Here is an 8,397-nt window from a genome sequence, read left to right as displayed (position 1 = left end):
GGCTCTTTGTGTGTGTGTGTGTGTGAGTGTGTGAGTGAGTGTGTGAGTGTGTGTGTGTATGTGTGTGTGTGAGTGTGTGAGTGTGTGTGTGAGTGTGTGAGTGAGTGTGTGAGTGTGTGTGTGTATGTGTGTGTGTGAGTGTGTGTGTGTGAGTGTGTGAGTGTTTCCCCACACCTCAAAATCACATTTCCAATATCAACAATAGTTTCAGTTAGCAGAAACATGTCCTGTGAACCCCCGCCCCAACCAGGGTGCGGTGGGGTGGTGTTGGGGTGCATTCCCAATCCGGAATCCCGCCCCACAATCACACTGGGAAAGGCAAACAGAGTCGCCATGACGACGGAAGACCACGGATGCGGCCCCTCTCTTTAACTCGGGGGGGGGGGGGTCACTGGGTTCGGGGGGTCCTGGGTCTGCATTAACTCCTCTCTCTAACCTGGCTCTCACCCGACCCCTCTCCTACAAGGCCTGCACCCCAGACCTGGCTCTCGTTATGCCAGCTCAGGAGAGCAATACACAGAATGCTCCTGCTGTATGGTATGGTATGGAAATGCTAATTTACCCGGATGTGGTTGCATGGTATGGTATGGTATGGCAATACAAATTCACCCGGATGTGGTTGCATGGTATGGTATGGTATACCAATACCAATACCAATCCCCGAAAACGGGGAGCCAATAGTGAAAATGACACTGTCACTTTGACTTCATCGTGCTCAGACAGGGTATGTTTGTCACCGGCACAAGCAGACATTTTTCACAATACCGGTGCCATTAAAATGGCCTTAAAAAAGTAATTAAAATTGACAGAAGTTACCAGTGTAAAACCCGACGCGGACCCAATTATGGAATTCAATGAGGGTGAAGGTATCTGCGTGTCCTTCTGGTGTTGCTGAAAGAAAGTTAGTCGGGTTAAATGTTACAGACCGGAGAGACTAGATCAGCCAATAAATAAACCAAGTTACAAAGACAGAAGTACCACTCTGCCTTCCGCTTTCTACTGGTCCAGCCTTACACCAGTGAAACGGTGGGGTAAAAGAGCACTTTGTGATGGGCGCTGAGGATGTTCAGCTGGGGAGAGCTCTGCTAATATCTGGGACTTCATAACACGATTCCATTAAGCATAAAGTGTTCATAGCTGGTTTTTATTCTATCTTCCAATATGCTATCACAACAGTGTTAATGCACTAGCATGCATGGCACACATTCAGCTAACACAGGCTAGCCCTTGTGGAGGACACATTCCAGCTGAACCGTATTGGTTTAGCATATCTTTTACACTCGATGAGGCGCGCAGCCTGTGAAAAAGTGCCACGTTTGCATCTGAATTCAATGGGGTGCTAATCCTTTAGCCTCCTTCTCAGGGACACGCCGCTGCACCCCAGTAAAACAGGAGTGTTTTGAAGTCCTTCAAGGCAGTTATTAGCGTGTCAAATCGCTCTAAATCCCAAAGATAACAGCCACTCTCTGGCCCGTTGCTCATTGTGTTCAGTGAACGTCCTTTCGCGCCAGCGCACGGTGTGCTATCTTTGAGGGTACGGCTGTGGACTCTGGACCCGAGTTATCGCATGAGCCAGTCATTGTGGTGTTGAGTGTCTTTTGACTCTATTTAAGGTGACATGTGAATGAACACTATAGGATTGGTAAATATGTTTTTAAAATATCAGTTACAAAACAGAAATTTTGACACATAATCCTGATCATAAAAAGACTTGTTTCCCCTGCTGACCAGTTCAGACCAGCTACATAACACCCAAAATGAGAGAGAGAGAGAGAGAGAGAGAGAGAGAGAGAGAGTGAGAGAGAGAGATGGCTCAGTTTCCTGGCTGCAGTACTGGCTGCATAGCTGAGCATGAGCCTCACTGGCGGGCCCGCATGAGGGGTAGCTCGGAGCCAAAATGGCGGCATCAGGGACGTGTGGGAGAGAAGGGGCTGGAGCAGCCCTCCTCCCCCGTCCGGTGGAGCAGCAGACCTGCTCGGTAAGAGCAGGAGGAATGTGTTGATTCTACGCACCAGTCACGCGACGCTGGAGCCCAGATTAGTGCGGTGAAGCGGGGGTTCTGATTGGCTGAGGGCACCTCGGGGCAGTCCTTTCAGCATACATGCCCTCTGGCAGCCAGAGGCCATCATGGGCAGACCCGGCCCCTCGTCTGAGGACCTGCTGACGGGTGTGGGTGTGTTAGCATTCTCTCTGTCCCACGGTGCATTGCTGCTTTAATCACCATCGTCATAATCATCATCATCGTCATCATCATCATCATCATCATCATCATCATCATCGCCACCATCATCATCATCATCATCACCATCATCATCACCACCATCATCACCATCATCATCTTCTTCATCATCATCACCACCATCACCATCACCATCACCATCACCATCATCATCATCACCATCACCATCATCATCACCATCACCATCACCATCATCGTCTTCATCATCATTGTCATCATCATAATCATCATCATCATTGTCATTATCACAACAATAGTCACCATCATCATCACAATAATCATCATCGTAATATTTATTATGATCATAATTATCATCATCATGACCATTGAGCGGCTGCAGTGGTCGGTGCCAGCTCTGGCTGTATCCAGACTCGGTCCTATTCACAGTTAGACTATCTCCTGCAATGAGACCCAGGTCAGTATCCAAGAATTTGGAATTCTTGTGTGGACATTTTCAAATGGAACGGGGGCTGAGCTGAAGGCCCAGGTGAAGGTATGGCGATTGAAAGTGTGACTGCGAGAGGTTTATACCGTGGCAAACACCGGACTTCAGCCGACTGCACCATGTTTCCCCACCACCAGCCTAGCACAGCAAGTTTTCCCAGCCCCCAAAGACACGCCCACAACACATTGTGAAGCGAGCCATTCAGAGCAAACTTCCTGTCCACTGAACGGAACGCTGGAAATGTACCGAAGCGTTCTACCCACACAAGGGTTCTGTGGCTCCGCCCATTCAGTGGGCCCCTGTTTGAACAGCTGGCTCGTCCCAGTGCAGTCTGGGTACAGCAGCCATGTTAGGCCTACGGGCTTCCTGTGACTCTGCTGTCTGTTTAACCCTTCATGGTGTGAGGTCACAGTAGTCTTGTGTAGTCTTTCTTACCTGAACATTCAAATGCTGATGTAACTATTCTTCTTCAATATGTTCCAAGCTGTTTCAGTAAGCCTATTGTTTGGCCTATGTCTGTTTTTTTATTATTTCTCGCCCACCTAATGGTGTCCTTGACTTTCATTGGCACAACAAACAGCAATAACAGACTCCAAAGCCATTTCAGACTTGATACTGAAAGCTTTCTGATATCTGGACTAAGGAAGTGATTGAATACACCTGGCTAATCAGAAACTGGTGGGTCATGCCTCCTTCAGAGAGACCAGCCAGAGACCAGCCTGCTAGAGAGAGACCAGCCACAGAGAGACCAGCCTGCTACAGAGAGACCAGCTTCCTCCAGAGAGACCAGCCTGCTACAGAGAGACCAGCCTGCTAGAAAGAAACCAGCCACAGAGAGACCAGCCTCCTCCAGAGAGACCAGCCAAAGACCAGCCTCCTCCAGAGAGACCAGTGACAGAGAAACTAGCCTCCTCCAGAGAAACCAGCCTGCTACAGAGAGACCAGCCTCCTCCAGAGAGACCAGCCTCCTCCAGAGAGACCAGTGACAGAGAGACCAGCCTGATACAGAGAGACCAGCCTCCTCCAGAGAGACCAGTGACAGAGAGACCAGCCTGCTACAGAGAGACCAGCCTGCTACAGAAAGAGCTCCTAAATGCCTGTGGGCTGCAGGGCTCCCTGGTGAAAGTGCTGCAGCCCCAGAATCGAATGCCTGGAGATTTCTGGAAGCAGCTGACACATCACCCCCCCCCCGCCAGGGTCCAGGACAGGAGAGAGGAGAGAAAGCAGTCTCTGAATGTGTCTGTGTGTGTGAGTGTGTGTGTTTGAGTGTGTGTGAGTGTGTGTGTGTGTGCGTGTGTGTGCCTGTGTGTGAGAGTGTGAGTGTGTGTGAGTGTGCGTGTGTGCGTGTGTGTAAGAGTGTGAGTGTGTGTGTGTTCGTGTGTGTGCGTGTGTGTGAGAGTGTGTGTGTGTGTGAGTGTGTGTGTGAGAGTGTGTGTTTGCGTGTGTGTGAGATTGTGTGTGTGAGTGAGTGTGTGTGAGTGTGTGTGTGTGAGAGTGTGTGAGTGTGAGTGTGCGTGTGTGTGTGAGTGTGTGTTTGAGTGTGCGTGAGTGTGTGTATCTGTGTGCCTGCGTGTGTGCGTGCATGTGTGTGTATCTGCGTGCCTGTGTGTGTGCGTGCATGTGTGCATGTGTGTGTGCGTGCATGTGTGTGTGTCTGTGTGTGTGTGTTTGAGTGTGTGTCTGTGTGTATCTGCGTGCCTGCATGTGTGTGTCTGTGTATGTGTGTGTGTGTTTGAGTGTGTGTCTGTGTGTGTTTGTTTGTGTATGTGTGTGCATCTTTGTGCCTCTAATTCAGGCGGATCTTAGGCCCTCTTTAAAACCATCAGCTGTCAGGATTAAGGCGAGGGTTAGCGGAAAGTTCTGATAAGGGATCACACCCAGGCAGATCATTTCACCCACAAAATGTCAGACTGTAGGAGCTTCCATGGTAACAGAGAAGTCTTCAGATCCTCTGTTCTCTTCCCACAGGGCTCAGAAATGAGCCTGAATGCCTCTCATCCCCCGGACCTCACGATACATACATTACATACATTAAGATGTTTCCTTTATCTTGCCGTGTGATTGGAGTCTATGGTGGTCAGACCCACTGCAAAAAAACAAATAATAAGGAAGTCTTAACAAGCACTTTGGACTTAAATTCTTTGCTGGCAGAAATATTGCCAATGAACTGTTTTATTCATTTCAAGATTCCCCAATCAAGCAGACAGCAAGTTAAAGCAAGCCTTTTTGTGGTGTCTCACCCGACTTCTGTGAAGTTGTGGAAAGAAATTGTTGTGGTAGCGATGGGGTATGTGGGCGAGAGGAGTGCCGTTAGGTGGCTATAGAGTGCAGCCGGGTTTTATGTGCAGTAATGGTGTACAACTTTCTCCCAAATCTTTCCAATTAGGCTGGCGAGCACAGCTTCAGTGGCCAACTGGGAATGCGGTGATGGCTACCCCAGCATACCGTTCTACACTCACTTTTATTGAGCAGTTTTGGGCTTGCAGCTATATGAATGCGGGGTCCCAAAACCGCCCCACACCCCCCTCGTGCCCGGCGCGCTGGACGGATGAGTTCTTGTTTAACCTGGTGATAATGCAGACTTCAGACGCCCCCCCCCCCCCACCCCTAACCCCTAGCCCTCCCATTGCCCCAACTTCTCCTGTTCTTGTTGTGGGTTTTTGACATCAGGGCCCTGGCCACTCCACTGGCTCTGAAAGGCCCCGACAAACACAGAGTCACAGGAGAGAGAGAGAGAGAGAGAGAGAGGGAGAGAGGGAAAGGGAGAGAGAGAGAGAGAGAGAGAGAGAGAGAGGGAGAGAGAGGGAGAGGGAAAGAGAGGGAGAGAGAGAGTGAGAGTGAGAGAGAGAGGAGGGAGAGGGAGAGTGAGAGGCAGATAGATGAGGGGGAGAGAGAGAGGCAGGGGGGAGATGAGGGGGATGGGGGAGAGATGAGGGGGGGATGGGGGAGAGATGAGGGGGGGGTGGGGGTCTGGCATTGTGGCATCCCCCCACAGAGGGCCTGGGTGCTGGGGAGGCGGGGAGCGAGCGTGGGGTAGGGGCACAGAAGCCCTGTGTTTGAGTCCAACAAGAAGAAGATGTCAGACAAACACTGTGCCAATGGCACTTTCATTTACTCTACACCAGCTCCCCTCTCCCTATCCCTCCCCCTCTCTCTCGCCCTCTCTCTCTCTCTCTCGCTCCCTCTCCTTCTCCCCTCTCCCTATCCCCCCTCCCCCTCTCTCTCCCTCTCTCTCTCTCCCTCTCCCTCCCCCTCTCTCTCTCCCTCTCCTTCTCCCTCTCTCTCTCTCTCCCTCTCTCTCTCTCTCTCTCTCTCTCTCTCCCTCTCCTTCTCCCCCTCTCTCTCTCTCTCTCTCTCTCTCTCTCTCTCTCTCTCTCTCTCTCTCCCTCAACTCGTTCACCCCGTCCCCCCCCCCCCCCCCAAAAAAAGAAACTGCTATGGCATTTAAACAGCCCCATGGCAACCGCTTGACATTGTCGCCAGGGCAACCAGTTTCTCATGATGTAATGGGCGCATTGTCGGGAGTGAGGAGAAGAGGAAATGAGTTTTGTATTTTTTTCTTTTTCGCCCTGACTGGGGGGTACACAAATCTCCTCACGGCATTCACATTCGCTAAAGACAAATGTGCCCTTTCTGCGTAACAAAAAATTATTGGCCTCACTCTCAAATTCTAGTTTGAATATTGCTCCATTACTATGACCTTAGGGTGTACAATGCGTCCTTGTAACATTTAGTACGTAGCTGGGCCCAAACATGAAATAATAAATATTAGTGCAATAGCAATGCTAAAAATGAAAAAAAAATAAAAAAATAAAAACATGATAAATGAAGAACAGGCCATGCCTGCGTTCAATGCAAAACTGTAAGTGGTAAATAAACTCCAACAAAGTCTGTGTGCATCTGCTATAGACCACTGCACCCGTCTCTGTGGGCTTTAACCCTATAAGGTGTGAAGTCACAAATATTTAGACTCTCCAACCTGCATGTCTTTGCACTGTGGGAGGAAACCGGAATACCCGCAGGAAACCCACGCAAACACAGGGAGAACATGCAAACTGCACACAGAGAGGCCCCGGCTGACCGGGATTCGAACCCAGGACCTCCTTGCTTGCTACCCACTGCACCATCTGTGCCGCCCTAGGTACTAATCAGCTCATCGGGAATTAAGTTGGGGGTTAGGTGTCTTGCTCAGGGACACTTCGATACACCAAGGATGGGGGATCGCGCCGGCGACCTACCTACTGCCAGACGGCCGCTCTTACCTCCAGAGCCACTGTCGCCCCTCTGCTGTATGAGAATAGAATGCCCTTCACCAAACATTCTTAACGCTGATGTCACAATCACTGCTGGTGACTGTAAGCCATGGAGTTCTAAAACACTGACTTGGAATTCTGTACAGAGACATCCCTGCTGCTCAGACGGCTCGTCTGTCAGGCAGATACAGTTTACTCGGGCTGGCCAGTGGGTAAGGAGTGCTGGCACCGTGTACAAACGCTAGGACTGAGGCCCCTGGGTCTGTGGACAGTGTGTTTGCTGTGAAGCCATCGATCTGCGGAATGCCTGGCATGTTTCGGCGGAATCTGAGCACGGGGGGTGGCGGGGTAGGAGGGGGGGGGGGGGGGGGGGGTTCTACCTCTCCACTCTCTCTATTTTCAGATTCTGCTCCTCACATACCTTTTATCCCACTTTTTTTTTCTCACTCTGCCTTACAGTCTCACCCCCTACTCCCTCTCATACTCACTCTCTCACAGTCTCACCCCCTTGCTATCTCTCTCACACACTCTCTCTCTGTATATGTGTGTGTGTGTGTGCATATATGTGTATGTATGGGTGTGTGTGCATGTGTGTGTGTGTGTGTGTGTGTGTGTGTGTGTGGAGTGGCTACTGTCACTCTGACCTCTCAGTTCTGTGGCAGATAACACTTTCCCCTGCAGCTGTCTGTGGTATGCCAGGCATGAACTCAGGGCCCTGCATACACATTATCTCTGGGTCCTGTGTGTGCATTATCTCTGGGTCCTGTGTGCATTATCTCTGGGTCCTGTGTGTGCATTATCTCTGGGTCCTGAGTGTGCATTATCTCTGGGTCCTGAGTGTGCATTATCTCTGGGTCCTGTGTGTGCATTATCTCTGGGTCCTGTGTGCATTATCTCTGGGTCCTGTGTGTGCATTATCTCTGGGTCCTGTGTGTGCATTATCTCTGGGTCCTGAGTGTGCATTATCTCTGGGTCCTGTGTGCATTATCTCTGGGTCCTGTGTGCATTATCTCTGGGTCCTGTGTGTGCATTATCTCTGGGTCCTGAGTGTGCATTATCTCTGGGTCCTGAGTGTGCATTATCTCTGGGTCCTGTGTGTGCATTATTTCTGGGGTCAATCTGATGTGTACTGTATTGTTTTTTTGTACTGTTTTGAGAAAGGTATTGCTGTAGATATTTATTCACCACAGTCTCAATGTCGCTGCAAAATTGACTTACTGCAGGATCCATCACAAATTCTCAGCAAAAAGGAAAAAAAAATAGTGATTGCTAAATTGAGTCATGCTGCCATATCATGAAAATATATTTTATTTCAGTATATTTTTTACCTTGTGTGTACTGTATGTGCAGGTGCATGTATAAAGTTGCCTATACCAAGAGCTCAACATTTATTTACTTTGTTTGTTAGATTGTCTTATCTTTTCTAATAAACCAATGATTATTATTTTTCCATTCTTGGT

This window comes from Conger conger, chromosome 2, assembly GCF_963514075.1.
Source record: "Conger conger chromosome 2, fConCon1.1, whole genome shotgun sequence".
In the NCBI taxonomy this organism is placed as follows: domain Eukaryota; kingdom Metazoa; phylum Chordata; class Actinopteri; order Anguilliformes; family Congridae; genus Conger; species Conger conger.
This window is presented reverse-complemented; position numbering follows the sequence as displayed.